Raw genomic sequence first — 17,257 nt, forward strand, 5'->3', positions numbered from 1 at the left:
GTTGTGCCCTAAATAACCTGAAATCAAAGTCAAGAAAGAGTGGGTTGCTACCACGTACACATGCACATGCACACACAATGAAGCTCAGATTAATATTTTCTCTTGGTCATATTGTGGGAATATTAACCCATTTGAATAAAATATGTGTTATAGTTTGCATCCGACCGAGATGGAATCAGAATTTGGACAATGAAGGCAGACAACCAGCCATGGTCTGGAGTCAGTGATCTGAATTTACTGGTGGCTTAAATAGTGGTACACGTTGGGTGTAAATGATGAGAAGACAGATAAAGATGGATGAAAGTGATAAAACAGTGTAACTTGGATGTATTTGGCATTTCATGGGTATGCAAGATTAGTGCAACTTGCATGCTAGGGGAATAGAAGAACATGGAGGCTATGTCTACACTGCAGAGTTTTCTGGGAAAACTGTGTCACATCCAGGGAACACATCTGCTCTTCTAAAAAAATTTTCGGAAGAGCAGTTGTGCTTTTTCAGCATCCCTGTAAACCTCATTTTACAAGGAAGAAGGGATGTTCCAAAAAGGAGAGGGGGATTTCCTACATTTGGCCCAGTGTGAACGGGCTAAATGTCGGAAAAGCCTCTTCTGAAAAAAGAAGCGGAAAAAGCTACACAAATTGTGGTTTGCAATTTGCGTAATCTTTCCGGAAAAACAAAGCAGCATAGACATAGCTGGAGAGTATCAATCAGGAAAAGCAGCTAGCAACTGTAAAAAAGAGCTGGCTCCCTTCTTTAAACTTATGCATGAATGGTCCCAAACACTTTTAAAGTTAAATTCGATCAGAGAGAGTTGCTTCCATGTATTCATGTGGAGGGGATCCTCTGTGCCTGATTCTTGTCCACCTGTGGCCGAGTGCTGCCCCTGCACCCCTTTCTCCTCACCCCACAGATGTCCTCCAGCAGGTGGTCCATGACCAAGAAGCTCTGCAGAGTGCTGGCAGCAAAGCCAAGAACAAAGTGCAAGAGCCTGAGAATGGCTACCCGTCCCCCCACACTACTCAGAGCAATAGTAATGTGTCTTGAGTCCCACCCAGGGGTATGGAAACTATAGATCAGCAGTTACCAACCTTTTCCAGATGGGGACCCATTTTGACAATTCAGGAAGACTTGGTGACCCAAGGCAATTCAAAAATGGGGGGAGGAGGGAGGGCAGAGCCACCTGGGAGACACTTGGCGACCCTTTTGAAATGTAACGACGACCCATATTTGGGTCCCGACCCATAGGTTGGGAAACCCTGCTATAGATGTAAAAAGGGATAAAAAATACTAACCGTGTAACCAATGACAATTTAATCAGTTACTTCAGCCCCCTGGCATCTCCCAGCACTGCGAGCTGCCTGCTCCGCTGGGTGCCAGTGTTGCCAGCTGCTGGCCGGTGGCCCTGTGGTCTACCAGTGGCTGTTGGCCATATGTGCTCCCGGCCCCACAAGCTGCTGGCGCTGCCAGCTCTGCAGGCTGCCAGCAGCCACAGGAATTTAACTGGTAACCAGAACCAATAAGTATTAGTTTATCAGTTAATCAATGATTCCATTAAACTTTTACATTCCTAATGGAAACCCAATCACTGGCAGCACGGGTACTATAGGAGCGCCTATACTATCCATGCTGCCAGAGAGAAAGAGGCCATTGGAGTGGCAGCGAAACCTCCACGCACTTGGACAGCTCTAAGCCTTGGGATTCTGACAACCTCCAAATCCTAGAGATGGAAGAGCCTTGCTTCTTTCCCTTCCAATGTCCCGGAATCTCTCCTATCTGAGAGAATAACATACAGGAAATTACCCAAGGTTCTTGGCCATCTGACTCTCTTTTGGGAGATTCTGCTGTATGGGGCAGGGGGCAGTGTAAAGCTGGCTTTTAATCACTGAATCAAGCAGGTATAACTCAAAATACATGCAGGGAGCAGACCTGCTGGCAAATATGTGCCAATGTTATATGGTCACTCTTCAAAGTAAAATCACACTTGAAATGTCTCTGCCATATCTTTATACAGCAAGTAATGTTCATTTTGGAGAAGCAAGCAAAGGTCAGGGTACTTTTCCGAGAGACTCTGAACCCATTGGGATGTAGAAGTCCATGCCACAGCATAGGCAGATGCAACTTTTATTGAATTTGATGAGAGCTACAACCCAGGTTGAATTGGCTTCCATAAAGGTAAACTACTCTCACGTAGGAAAATTCAACCCTGTGCAGAGAAGTGCAAAGCCTATGCATCATGGAAATGCTATTCCCAAGGCTTAAGTGTGAATTAAGAGATACATGGAAGTTATGTTGGCCCTCTGAACAGAGGTGAATTTTCACCAATTTTTCACTGAAAAAGGAACACACAGTAATCTTAAAAATATAGTTTTGTTCTGCTTTAAAAAAGCTAGCATCTGTACAGTAATTCATTTAGAGATGTAGATGTGTATGGTGCTTAGTTTCCTTCTATACTACTGAAAATAACCACTCATCATGGGGAAAGAGGGAAGTAGGACATAAACAAGATGCTAAACCACACCTACAGAAAATTTTCTATAGAAAACATACTGTACTCAAAATATGTACGTGATGGAAATCAGACATTTATGCTCCTACAGAACATAGTAAAAAGTTAGGGAAGGAATCTGGATTTTCCACTGTACTGTTCCTTTTGGTTCTGAAGGCAAAATGTGTGCGTATTGGTTTTATTTTTGGATAACTGCATTTACAAGCCCAGAATCTCATACAAGATGAAAGTATCATAGTTCTTGGAATAGCCACTGGGTAAGGAATGACATTCAGGAGCTTGAGTCTATTTCTTAGGAGTAAAAGCAACCACTAGAATAAAATGCTGACATTAGAATGAGGCCCAACTATACTAGCATAAATTAGGAATATTTCAGCGAAGTTAATGGGCCAGATCGATTGACATGTTCTGGTGACACTGAGCAGCCATAAACCCATCTTAAGTACTTTGCTCCACTGGAATGCACTGATAAATCTGGCCCTCCAGATTTATTGCATCATAAACGAGGCACAAATTTGATAAGAATCAGGCCCAATGTTTTTAGGCATACATCAACCCTGAGATATTTTGGCAAATGAGCTGTTATTACACAAATCCACACCAGAAAGACTTAGAACTACATTATTAAATATTACGGTCTCACCACTTATCTTCTTTGGCCTAATTCTCATGGCTTTTATGCCCTTTGGCATAATGCGAGCATGAAACATACGCGCATCCCAGGCTGCATTCAAGATAGTCACAGGAAGAGTCACATCAATGTGACCGCACCAGGATCATGTCAGAAAGGATACAACTTACAAACTCCTTCATTTTATTAATTTGTTTAAAATGTTTACCCAGGAAATTCCCATTGTAAAAAAGCTTCTTGTTTCCAGTCTACAGCCAAGAAAGAGGAAGCAGTGATATACACTCACGTCATTACAAATGTCATACAAACTAATTCATCGGAAGAGACCAGAGGTTAAGGGGTTATCATTCTTTCACTTTGTTTTTAACATATTAGGGTATGTCTACACTGCCACCCTAGTTCGAACTAGGGTGACTAATGTAGGCATTTGAACTTGCAAATGAAGCCCGGGATTTAAATATCCCGGGCTTCATTTCATGTTCCTGGGCGCCACCATTTTTAAATGCCCCGTAGTTTGAACTACCTGCCCATGGCTACATGTGGCACAGACTAGGTAGTTCGAATTAAAGCTCCTAATTCGAATTACCATTAAACCTCCTTTAAGGTTCTTCACAGTGTAAGGTTCTTTATAGGCTCGCAGCGCTGGGAGCCATGCTCCCACTTCTGTTAGTTATTCCCCGTGTGGAAGGTGGTTTACATAGAGCGCTGGGAGAGCTCTCTCCTAATGCTTCTGCCGTGGCCATGATTTCACTTCAAAGTGCTGCCGCGGCAGTGCTACCACGGCTGCACTTTTAGAAGTGTAGACAAAGCCTAAGCTGGTGTGAGTCTGAGTTCATCTCAGGCCCTGGCTCTGGGCATGCTTTATTATTTAAACTACACTGCAGACACAGAAATGTGACTTTACAGTTTGCTGCAAAGAAAGCAGAAGAAACTGGGGGCGATGGTAAATTGAGGCAAACCCCACTCCATTTTTTGGGACTGCAAAGAGACTGGCAAATTGGAGAATTGAAGCTGGATGCCCTGCATTAGACACAGACTGGGAGTAGCAGAAGTGATGTAAGACAGAGAAACCAAAACTAAAGGTCTTTTCTACTTGCAGAGTTTCTGGGTGCTGTAAAAGGACCTCTTCCTTAAGAATGTGGGAACTCCAGGTACCTTTATGTGGAAAGTCCTCGGGCATTGGGGAAGTTAATCCCCTGAACAGAGAATTTGCAGCAGGAGGAACTCAAATGGATTGCACCCAATGTTTAGGAGTCTGCAAGATTTTCAGAGTCTTAAGCACATAAGAACATAAGAACATAAGAATGGCTAAACTAGGTCAGACCAAAGGTCCATCTAGCCCAATATCCTGTCTGCTGACAGTGGCCAGTGCCAGGTGCCCCAGAGGGGGTGGATCGAAGACAATGGTCAAGTAATTTGTATCCTGCCATCCTTTTCCAGGCTTTGACAAACAGAGGCCCAGGGCACCATTCCTTACCCCCTGGCTAATAGCCTTTTATGGACCTAACCTCCATGAATTTATCTAGCTCTTTTTTAAACTCTGTTAAATCCCGGGCTTCATTTGCAAGTTTGAATGCCTACCTTAGCCACCCTAGTTCGAACTAGGGTGGCAGTGTAGACATACCCTTATAGTCCTAGCCTTCACAGCCTCCTCTGGCGAGGAGTTCCACAGGTTGACTATGAGCTGTGTGAAGAAGAACTTTCTTTTATTAGTTTTAAACCTGCTACCCATTAATTTCATCTGGTGGCCTCTAGTTCTTATATTACGGGAACAAGTAAATAACTTTTCTTTATTCACCCTCTTCATACCACTCATGATTTTATATACCTCTATCGTATCCCCCCTCAGTCTCCTCTTTTCTAAACTGAAAAGTCCCAGTCTCTTTAGCCTCTTCTCACATGGGACCCATTCCAAACCTTCTGGATACTGGAAGTTCAGTCAGAGAATCACAGACACAAGCCTTACCCAGGACAGCACCCTTGGCTGTAAAACTACAGCCTATCCCCTATGCAGTGACTGAACCAAAGTCAAGCTCTAAAGGGAGATCCCACGTTTAACAGAGGACTCAAAGCACACAGGAAAGGACAAGACAGGAGGAAGACAGGGTAAGTTCCCAGGGTAGTATGAGGTTGAGGTTTTTAGTTAGAAAACAGAACACATTAAGAATCACTGCCCTAGGAAGACTCTAGACTCTGGAAAAAATGAAGGGGAAGTCTAGGACCCCAGGAATAAGCAAACCAGGAAGCAGTCCCTGTGGTCTACTAGCAGCAAAATCTGAACTCTCATTTGGCTAGAGCAGAAATTCCAAATCTTGTGTCATCCTAGGAGCCTATGAATGTGAAGGACTTGGTAACAGATTCCTGTGAGATCCAAAATCCTGATGTGCGGCAGTTAAAGAGAAAGCCATAAAAAGAATGCTCAGAAAGAAAAGAATGTTATCTGACTGTCAGGAATGAACAAATTAGCTTAAGGGGCATCTTCATGGATTTGGGGGTCAAAGCTCTAGAAAGCCCAGGAAATCCAGCAGTTTTCCTGCAGTAAGAGAGTTCTCAATGCTTAGGGGAAACAGATGGATGTGAACAGCCTCAGAGAGCCACTGAACAAAGGAAAGAAGACAAAAAGGAACCCCGAGTATATGATTTTTGCTCTATACAGGCAGGTACATCATAGCAAAGGGGGAGAGCTCCCTAGCTGAGATGACACATACAGAGCAAGAAAGCTTTTAGGCAAAACTCGATTACAAGAAAAGACTTAGGCCATGTCTATGCTGGCAGATATAAAGTGCTGGCCAGAGTTGGAGCTGGTACTCATTGAGAAGAACGTCTGTATCCAATACACAGGGAAATGTGACTGTTCTGAGAGGGAATCTTAGGGGAAGGAGGTAAAGGGTGTCTCCCAGACCAGACCATGGACTGAAGTGTTTGATCAGAAGGGGAAGCTAGTGCAGTTCTATATACAGCTATGTATGGAGGTCAAGGACTAAAAGGGGTCCAGAGACATGGTTAGGGAGCATATTTCTGAGCTGGATAAATCAAGTATCTTTGGAGCAGCAGGTAGCAGAGATGAAAGGGCAACCAGAGGCTATGACTAGCAGACTCCAGAGACTCATTAGAGACAGCAATGCCACACTATCTGTCACTGAAAACTAATAGATGGCAACTAGATGCATCTAAAGACCCCAGTGCTGAGAATGGTGACCTAGAACTGAGAAAAGATATGCAACCAGAGCCCAGGAGCATCCATGAAGCTGTGCAATAAGGCTATGAAATCAAGAGATGAGAAATTCTGAGACTGGGGTGAAACCTAGAGATCAGCTGTGTCACAATGTAGATGTTCAAAGAGTTTGAGGGCCACAAATGGAGTAGTTATCAGAGAGCACATCACAGATGATGTCTTCAGGATAGATGTTGGAGGGATAGCAGTAATCCCTCTAGCCTACCACAGATCTCTCCAGTTCTTCACTTATTTGATCTACAAAAGAAGGTTGCCAAGGCTGACCAAAACTAGGCAGTCTTCACATATCTTAACAACTTACAGAGTCAGTTGTTGCAAAAGACGGAAGAAAAATACCCCTAGAGGGTTGAGGTTTTGGCACAAGCCATGCAGAGAGAACTAGAAGTATCCTTCTGCAGAATAAAGGAAGAGCCTTTACTCTGAAGTTGTGCAGGAAGATGAGCTGGTTGGGTGCCTTACTGAAGTCTTCTTGAGCTCTTTACAGAAAAGAAAGCAAAGTTGGAGAACCTAGAGGATGAGGCAGCTATCTTAAGGGGAAAAAAAACCTGAGCACTGGGGTACTTCATAGGACAAGTGGCGGTGACAGGCTGATTGAACAACCAGACCAAAGAACCACGGCTTGCCCAATAGAGAAGCATGGGGTGATGCACAGAAGAGTTGTGAAGGGAATAGTTAAGGGCCCTATCTGTTAGGGTACATCTACACTAGCCACCTAGCTTGATCTAGGGAGGCTAATGAGGGCGACCGGAATTGTAAATCAAGCACGGGATTTAAATATACCGTGCTTGATTTGCATGTTCCCGGCCGGTCGCCATTTTAGAAATTGACTACTCCAAAGTAATTGCCCACGTCTACATGTGGCAGTGAAATGGGATTCCGATTTAAAGCCCCTAATTCGAATTAGCTGGTAAACCTCATTACAGGAGGAATACCAGCTAATTCGAGTTAGGGCTTTAAATCGGAATCCTGTTTCACTGCCACATGTAGATGTGAGCAGTAACTTTGGGCTAGTCAATTTCTAAAATGGCGACCGGCCGGGAACATGCAAATCAAGCGCGGTATATTTAAATCTCGGGCTTGATTTGCAATCCGGTTGCCCTCATTAGCCTCCCTAGATCGATCTAGGGGGCTAGTGTAGAAGTATCCTAAGCAAGAGTAGGGACACTGCAAGGCAAAGCCCAGATAGGACACCTTTAAGACCAAGAAATGTACAGAAAGGAAGATGGATCTGCCCAAGGTGGGGGGGGGGGGTGGGCTCAGCCCTACCTGAGTGAATAATGATTCAGGAAGTTGCATAGGTAGAAGAGGGACGGAAGTGGGGTATGCTACGGGCTGTGAGAGGAATTGCAAGGACAGGGCTGTAAATCTTAGTGCTAGGGAAATCCAGGCAATGGAATGGATCTTATAAAGGAAGTTCTATACCTTGTGTAGATGCATCAGTATCTGAGCTGACTGCGCTGCAGAAGCCAAGGAGAGAGCGCTACATGAATGTCATTCTGGGAAAAACCCAGTCTGTAGGGCAAGTGAATTGGCCATTCCCAGGCTTCATGGCTCAGGAGCTTCTGCACTACCCTGCTCCTTAGTCTCCTGGTTCTGGAGCATTTTCACACAGTCTCCACATCACCCATACTGCGGAGGGGATTGTTGATTCAAACAAAACAAACTGAAATATAAAATTCAGAGCCCCAGATGGCTGTGCCAGAGCTGTCCCTTATCTAAGGACCTGTGAGAAGAGTAAAAGGGTTCTTTCATGGAGTCGTCTTATCACCAGGAGCTGCCCAATTCTGGGGTTCAGCCTGTAGCTTCCCTGATCAAAGCTGACTCCCTAGCAGACTTCCCAGTTTTTGATGTCAGCTCCCATCAAAAACTGCTTCAGCTCTCTTGTAGAGCCAGCTGCTCAGCTCATTTAACAAGCCCATTGCGGGCTTTAAATCTCCTACGGGTTGCTCCTCCTCACTCCGTTTACTCTCCCACAGTCACATGTCGACATTCCTGAGGCAGGGCATGTCATCGAGGACTATTAAAGTCTACATGTGGCATGAGTCCAGAACTAAAGTTTGATACCTTCCTTTGGATTTTGATTACCCCAGAGGAAGCTTAGTCAGAGCACCAAGTGACTTTATAGCAGGAGTCGGCAACTTTTTTAAACCAAAGAGCCAAACTATATCAAAATTCAGAATAAGTGGTCAACAAAGAGCAGTATAAGAATGACCATTTGCATGACTGAAAATATACAACTTATTATTATAAAACTTAATATACAAATATAAATATATAAATATACAACTTAATATAATTGGCAAGATGATTAATAATAGCATACGTTGTACTCAAACACATGGGCTGTGTCTACACTGCACCCCTTTTCCGGAAAAGGGATGCAGATGAGACAAGTCGGAATTGCAAATGAAGCGGGGGATTTAAATATCCCCCGCTTCATTTGGATAAACATGGCTGCCGCTTTTTTCCGGCTCGGGGCTTTGCCGGAGGAAAGCGTCAGTCTAGACGGGATCTTTCGGAAAATAAACCCTTATCCGAAAGGTCCCTTATTCCTGATTTTAAGAGGAATAAGGGATCTTCCAGAAAAGGGTTTATTTTCCAAAAGATCCCGTCTAAACTGGCGCTTTTCTCTGGCAAAGCCCTGATCTGGAAAAAAGCGGCAGCCATGTTTATACAAATGAAGCGGGGGATATTTAAATCCCCCGCTTCATTTGCAATTCCAACTTGTCTCATCTGCATCCCTTTTCCGGAAAGGGGTGCAGTGTAGACACAGCCTTTATTTAAAGAGACTTCGGTTGCTGCATCATTTTGCACATTTCTTTGAAGTTTACATCATAACTGGTCAAATTCAGCTTTGTGTGCTCATTCAGGCTGTCTTCTGTCAATCCTGAATGCAAAGTACCTTTGGTGTGATGCAAATGAGAGAAAGCCTTCTCACATATATCGGTTGAGCCAAACATTGAAAGTAAAGCCAAGCAGACATTCTGCATGGCATTGTATGTAACAGTAATTTCTTTCCAAGTTTGCAGAATAAGATTATCATCGTGCTCCGATTTCTTCATGTCAGTCTCGTAGACTCATAGACTTTAAGGTCAGAAGGGACTATTATGATCATCTAGTCTGACCCCCTACACAGTGCAGGCCACAGAATCTCGCCCACCCCTCTTAGAATAATCCTCTGACCTATGTCTCAGATATTGAAGCCTTCAAATACTTTGAAGGCCCCAAGATGCAGAGAATCCTCCAGCTGTGATCTTTGCCCCATGCTACAGAGGAAGGCGAAAAACCTCCAGGGTCTCTGCCAATCTACCCTGGAGGAAAATTCCTTCCCGACCCCAAATATGGCGATCAGCTAAACCCTGAGCATGTGGGCAAGACTCACCAGCCAGACACCCAGAAAATTCTCTATAGTAACTCCTATCATCCCTCCATTGGCCTATTTCCCACTGATAATGAATGGTCAATTAGTTACCAAGATCATGTTCTCAAACCATCCCCTTATCATAGAATCATAGAACTGGAGGAGACATCAGAAGGCCATCAAGTCCAGCCCCCCACTCTAGGCAGGGCCAATCCCATCTAAATCAACCTGGCCAGGGCTTTGTCAAGCCGGGACTTAAACACCTCTAGGGATGGAGACTCCACTACTTCCCTAGGTAACCCATTCCAGTGCTTCACCACCTTCCTAGTAAAATAGTTTTTCCTAATATCCAACCTGGACCTCACCCACCATAACTTGAGACCATTGCTCCTTGTTCTGCCATCTGTCACTACTGAGAACAGCCTCTCTCCATCCTCTTTGGAACCTCCCTTCAGGAAGTTGAAGGCTGCTATCATATCCCCCCTCACTCTTCGCTTCTCCAGACTAAACAGACCCAACTCCCTCAGCCTCTCCTCATAGGTCATATGCTCCAGCCCCCTAACCATTTTGGTTGCCCTCCACTGAACCCTCTCCAATGCGTCCACATCCTTTTTGTAGTGGGGGGTCCAGAACTGGACACAATACTCCAGATGTGGCCTCACCAGTGCCGAATAAAGGGGAATAATGACATCTCTGGATCTGCTGGCAATGCTCCTCTTAATGCAACCTAATATGCCATTAGCCTTCTTTGCTACAAGGGCACATTGTTGACTCATATCCAGCTTCTCATCCACTGTAACCCCCAGGTCCTTTTCTGCAGAACTACTACTTATCTGGTTGGTCCCCAGCTTGTAACTATGCTTGAGATTCTTCCGTCCCAAGTGCAGGACTCTACACTTGACCTTGTTGAACCTTGTGGCCCAATCCTCCAATTTGTCTAAGTCACTCTGGACCCTATCTCTGCCCTCCAGCGTATCTACCTCTCCCCCTAGCTTAGTGTCATCTGCAAACTTGCTGAGGGTGCAATCCATCCCCTCATCCAGGTCATTAATAAAGACATTGAACAAAACCGGTCCTAGAACCGAACCTTGGGGCACTCCGCTAGAAACCGACCGCCATCCTGACATTGAGCCGTTGATCACTACCCGCTGGGCCCGGCCTTCTATCCATCTTTCTATCCATCTTACCGTCCATTTATCCAATCCACATTCCCTTAACTTGCTGGCAAGAATATTGTGGGAGACCGTATCAAAAGCCTTGCTAAAGTTAAGGTATATAACATCCACTGACTTTCCCATGTCCACTGAGCCAGTTACCTCATCATAGAAGCTAAAGTCCATTTGTGTAGTTTTGCCAATTGTGCACGTTGTCGAGCAAGGCATTCTAAATCAGAATTCAGCTTGATTAATTTTTCCACTCAGATAACTGACTCCTTGAAATCTGCCATTTCCATTTCCAAATCTCTAAATGAGATGAAAAATGTGAGTGAAAACAGTGATTGATAAAATGATTTTATTATTCACACATACACACACACACTGCAGGCCATCGTGATCTCCTTTTCACATACACACAGGTTATGTCTATACTACAGAGTTTTTTAGGAAAAACGGCCATTTTTCCAAAAAAAACGTCAGTTATGTCCATACTGCAAAAAAAACAGAAAGAACAGAGAGGTGTTTCCGACATTGGTAAACCTCTTTCTACAAGGAAGAAGCCTTTTTCCGAAAGAGCTCTTTTGGAAAAAGGCATGTGTGGACAAGGGAGTATTTTTGAAAGAAGAGGCCTCCAGGATAAAGCACAGGTGTCCTGGTGGCCACTCCGTCCATAGTAATCACAGTTTAAATGCGAAATAGCATCCATTCAGTGTGGACGCTATCTATAAAAAAAAAAAGATCGCTTTTTTAATGTGCTTTGCAAGCGTGGACACTTTCTTTCGGAAGAAGTTTTTTTGGAAGATCTCTTCCAGAAAATCTTCTTCCAAAAGAAGCCGGTGTCTAGATGTAGCCACACTCTACAGGCCAGGCTGATCTCTCTCTTTCACAAACACACATTCTGCAGGGCAAGGTGATCGCTCTCTCTCTCTTTCTGTCTCCCTCTCTCTCTCTCTCACATACACACACACATACACACACACACTGCAAGCTAGAAACTTCCTAGTACTATCAAAAACAAAGTCATGATTTTGAGCCTCTTTCCAGAGATCATTTTCTATAAAAAGAGCATCTGGAGACAGAATTCCTGTTTCTTTTTGGCTGATAATATGTATTCCTCTGGTACTAAATATAGATGTGCGTACAACTCACACACAGAGTTTGATCCTTTACCATATAAGGGGAGAAGTAGGTGTTACTCTATGACCACTTTTTTTTAAGTGGCGGAAACTACACTGTATTATAAACATATCCAACACTAATAAACAGTACATAAGATTGAAAGGACTAAGTTCTGGGCATTGTGTGCCCCAATCAACTCCTTAGAAGATCTGCAACAACAATACAGTAACTCCAAAATGTCTATGCAGAAGTACAAACATTCAGTCTGATCCTTTAGCAGAGATGGTGGTTGTTTAGGCTTTGTCTACACTACATGGCTTTCAGCAACATGGTCGTGTCACTAAAAGTCAGGCAGTGTAAACAGTGTTTGTTGGCACTTTTGCAAACAAAATATTTCTACCCCCTGTATTGTTGACAGGAGAATACTCCTACTAACAAGCCCTTTACCACTGCCACTTGCTATGGCAAAACTTTTGCATTGGGGGGAGGGAGACAGGATTAAGCAATTGTGAATGACAAAAGTTTTGTAGTTCAATTGTCAGTGTACACTGTCAACAAGGAGCTAAATAAAAGCACTGACTTGGACAAAGAACAAAAGTGAGGGCTCAGCAGTAATCTTAGACTTCCACATACACAGCATCAGAAAAGTGGGATGGCTGAAGGTCCTGATCCTGCAGAGATATTGGGGGCCTCCCAAGAGATGCTGAGCAATCAGAGCTCTCACTGAAATGGGACTGAGGAGTGGGATGCATGGGATTTGGTCCTAAAGAGGTGACAGAAATGCTCCCTTCCCACTCCCCCCACCATACTGCCACCTTTTCATCTGAAGAAGTGGGTTGTGCCCACAAAAGCACATGATACCATCTACATTCTTTGTTAATCTCTAAGGTGCTGCAGGACTATTCACACCTTTTCAAAGAGTGCTTTTGGACAGATACTGAATACTTATGTATTGCTAGTATGCTCAATCTAAGACAGTAGCTCCCAATCATTTTGATACCAGGAATAGGCAAACATATTCACAAACTTTTGGCTGACCATTTTATTTTTTACATTTTATTTGCAATTTGAATATTCATTATGCAAATGGTAAATATGCAAATAAAACATTATCGGTCCACCAAAAACCCAGCACCTAGAGCCACCAGTACCAGCCCTAACTCCTAGAGCCCCCTACTCCTCCACTAGCCCCTAGTGCCAGCCACTGACCCCAGAGTTCCCTACACCCAACCCCCCTGTGCCAGCCTTCCACCCTCAGAGTTCCTCTAGTGCCGTCCCCTGTCCTAAATGCCTTAGTGCCAGCCCTCCACCCCTTAGAATATCCCACCACCAGACCTCCCAGTACCAGCCTCCTGTTTCCAGATCCCCACCCCACCCAATCTCCCCAGAGCTTCCCCCCAGGCCAGTCCCCAATATTAGCCCCATCCCCATAGCCCTACAATGCCAGGCCTGCTGCCATAGTCACTCCACCCTCGACTACTAGCTCAGCCTCCAGAACCCCCCCAGCATTAGTTACACCAACGGAGCCCTTGGTGCCTGCCTCAGTCCTGCGCTGCTGCCTACATTGTGGTCACTCTGGGAACCGGGGCTGGAGTACACCACCCAGCACCTCCCCTCCCACTGTGGCTGTTGGGAGAGGCATGTCTTGCCCTGCCTCCCAGCCAATCAGAGCTGCACAGGGGTGAGAGGTCTCTTCCTGGCTGTGGAAGAGCGCTTCCCTGCCCGGTGGGAGGACCCTGCAACATGAGGTCTCCTCCCGGCCCTTCCTGGTGCTGATTGGCTGATAGATAGGCAGGACATGCCTCTCCCAACAGCTGTGGCAAGAGCAGTGTACCTCAGCCCCAGTCCCAGAGCTGCTGCAGCCCGGCAGCCAGAGGTCCCATGGCCCGGCAGCGGGAAACCGCTGGTCTAAGACATCAACTGAGGTAATTTCAGTACTATACACATGTTATCTACATATTCCTGTCTCAGACTACCATATCAGAAGTGCAATTTTGAGTCCAATATATCTGCTGGAATGCACATTGTGGAGGATCCTCCTCAGAAGTCTGATTAATAGAAAACTGACTGCCGACATTGAATTTTTACATATTTTAAAGACCTTAGGAAAAAATAAAGCATATAGAGAAATCATGCAAGTTTGTGAGCCTTTCTAGGATTCTATGAACCAATGGGTGGATTCGAAACATCGATGCAGGTAGAAACATGATGGGTGAGGTAATATCTTTTATCAGACCAATTTCTGTTGGTAGACAAGACAAGCTTTCAGGCTTCACAAAGCTCTTCTTCACATTTAGAAAAAGTAACCAGAGTGTCAAAGCTAAATACAACATGAGAAGTTATTCAGCTGTGACACTTTGGTAATCTTTTCCAGGCGAAAAAGAGCTCTGAGAAGCTCAAAAGCTTGTAACTTCCTCCAACAGAAATTGGGCTAATAAAAGATTACCTCATCCATCCTGTCTCTTTCATATCCTAGGACCATCATAGCTACAACAACACTGCAAACATCCATGTAGGTAATATTTTAAATAGTCAGGCTGTGCCTACACTAGCAAGGTTTTTCCGGAAAAACTTGCCAGCTGTCTACACTGGCCGCTTGAATTTCCGGAAAAGCACTGACGATCTAATGTAAAATCATCAGTGCTTTTCCAGAAAAACTATGCTGCTCCCGTTTGGGCAAAAGTCTTTTTCCAAAAGACTTTTGCCCGAAAGGGCCAGTGTAGACAGCACGGTAGTGTTTTCCGCAAAAAAGCCCCGATCGCGAAAATGGCGATCAGGGCTTTTTTGCGGAAAACCGCTCTAGATTGGCCACAGACGCTCTAGATTGGCCACGGAAAAGCATCCTGCCAATCTAGACGCGCTTTTCCGAAAATGCTTTTAACGGAAAACTTTTCCGTTAAAAGCATTTTCGGAAATTCATGCCAGTGTAGACGTAGCCTTAAAGTATATAGTGGGTGATACCTATTAGAGTGTCTGAAGAAGTGGGCTGTGCCCATGAAAGCTCATGATACCATATATATGTTTTGTTAGTCTATAAAGTGCTACCAGACCATTTGTTGTTTTTAAAGTTTATCCTGTATTGACTAATTTGGCTACCCCCTGAAGCTAATTTACATAAGTAAGTAATCCCATTAATTATGCAGATTCATCATTAATTCTCCTTCATGGAGAGAAAAGGGACCCACCATGAGTAGGATGGCAGCCCTAAATCTTGAGAAAAGAAGGATATTCCCCATCCAGCCCCAACAGAGATCCCAAGCAAATAGTCTAGCTACTTGGCATTTGTGCTGCATTTCAGGTTTTGTCTGTCCTTAACTATCTGCTTTCACTGGGCTTCAATTATCCAGAGAATCATTTCAGCTTTATACATTCAGCAATGCTTTCATCTATATGATAGCTCTATTAATGTTAGAGCCGGCTTTCCACACTTGAGAAAAACCAAAATAAGTGAATCATAGTAACTCAGATGCAGGATGTCTGCTAGATTTCACCAGTATTTTGGGAGGTTCTCCTAAAGTGATTTGTGGATAGTAAAATAAACAATAGATGATTGGCTATCACATTTCTTCAGCCAACTCATGCTTTTCTCAGTGACAGATACATTCCCAATCATTCTTTATGACTGACCTTATCTAGGTTTCCAGGAAGATGATCCAATCTCCTGCAGTATCTGCAAATCAAAAGTAAATCTTTATCTCTGAAACAAAAACAGATTGCATATCAGGTTTTTCAATTACTTCCCATGGAACATGTAAGTGTGTACATCTGCATCAATGTTGTGAATGCAACATTTTAAATAAAACAATTTAAGATTAAAATATATTAACACGTGATGTCTGCTTTGAGGTTAAATATCAGGAAAAAGAAAAAAACTTTGTAAAAACATATGTGTGGGGGTTTGTTCTTTTAGGATCCATGCACGAGCTTTGCCTGTCCATCTTCCAACATGGAAATAGTGGATGGGAGTGGAATTGCTCTCTGCCCGAGCACCAGTCCCCAGCCCCCCTTTTGCCAGAGTGGAGAAGGCTATTTGCATGTTCAAGCATTGACATTCCCCACCCCTAAGTCCATTCCCCCAGCAGCAAAGATAAGTGTGCCCAGCCCATCCAAAAGTTTGGGCAGTCTGTAAGCTTTGCTTACTTTTGCACAGATCTCCCTCAGTGCCTCTGGCCCACCATAGAACACCCTAAGGCAGTGTTTCCCAATTGGTGCTCCGGGGAACCCTGGGATTCCGTGAAGCAAAACTAGGGGTTCCGTGAGGATCCAGCACTCCTTCGCCCCCTCTGAAGGAGAGAGAGAGCTGGCTAGCCAGGAGAGGCATGGCAGCGAGTTGTATGGGCTCGTGGTGACCATGCTACACCAATATTTGGAGCTGGAGCAGGCTCCCCCACACGTCCTGGCCCCAGAGCGTCTCTCCCCCGACCCCATCCCTGTCTCATCCCTGCTGTTCACTGAGCTCCCCCTTGCTGTCTGCTGCTGCCCAGTGCGACGTGCTCAAACCGGTAGGCAGGGAGATGCCCAGGCGTGACGTGATGTCACGATTTTAAAACTGCTGGGTGCTGCATTGCTCCGTGTGGCTGAGTTGCGGGTTCAGAGTCTGGGGACGGAGCGCAAACTCCAGCCCCGCAAAGTGGAAGGTAGAGGAAGGGGAAGGGCTGGGAGAGGAAGGGGCTTGTGCAGAGGGGGAGGAGAGGGGAAGGCACCAAAAGGACAGGGTAGAGGAGAGACAAATGCCAGGGGGCCAAGTACAGACAATGAGGAAAAAGGCAGGAGGGGAGGTGTCAGTGGGAGGGGGGACAGAGTGATGCTGGGAGAGGAGAGAGTAAGGACATTGGGGGATAGAGGGGGGAGGGGGAGGTGCTGGGAGAAGGCTTGAAAGAAGGGGTGGGCATGAGGAAGGTGGGGATGGAGCAAGTCATGTATGAGGGGAACAGGGGCAGAGGGTAGTGAGAGGGTGGGCATCAGGGAAAAAGAGGGCAAAGGAGATAGGGGCAGTGAGGAAAGGTGGAGGCACCAGGAAGGTGCAGGAGTAAGAGAGGTGCAAGTGCCAGGGAATTCTGGGGGCGAAGCAGAAGGGCAGACACCTGCAGGGGAGGGACCAGCCTCAGAGGAGAGAGGCAGGGCAGGTTTGTAGAGGGAGGTGTTAGGAGAGGGGATGAGGAGGGGTAGCTCACATGAGCAGAGTGGGGCTACTGGAGGAGTGGGCACAGGGAAGAGAGAAGGGTTGGTGGAGGGGGGCAGGTCTCA

The sequence above is a fragment of the Pelodiscus sinensis genome, chromosome 1, assembly GCF_052426305.1.
Source record: "Pelodiscus sinensis isolate ZL-2025 chromosome 1, ASM5242630v1, whole genome shotgun sequence".
NCBI lineage: Eukaryota > Metazoa > Chordata > Testudines > Trionychidae > Pelodiscus > Pelodiscus sinensis.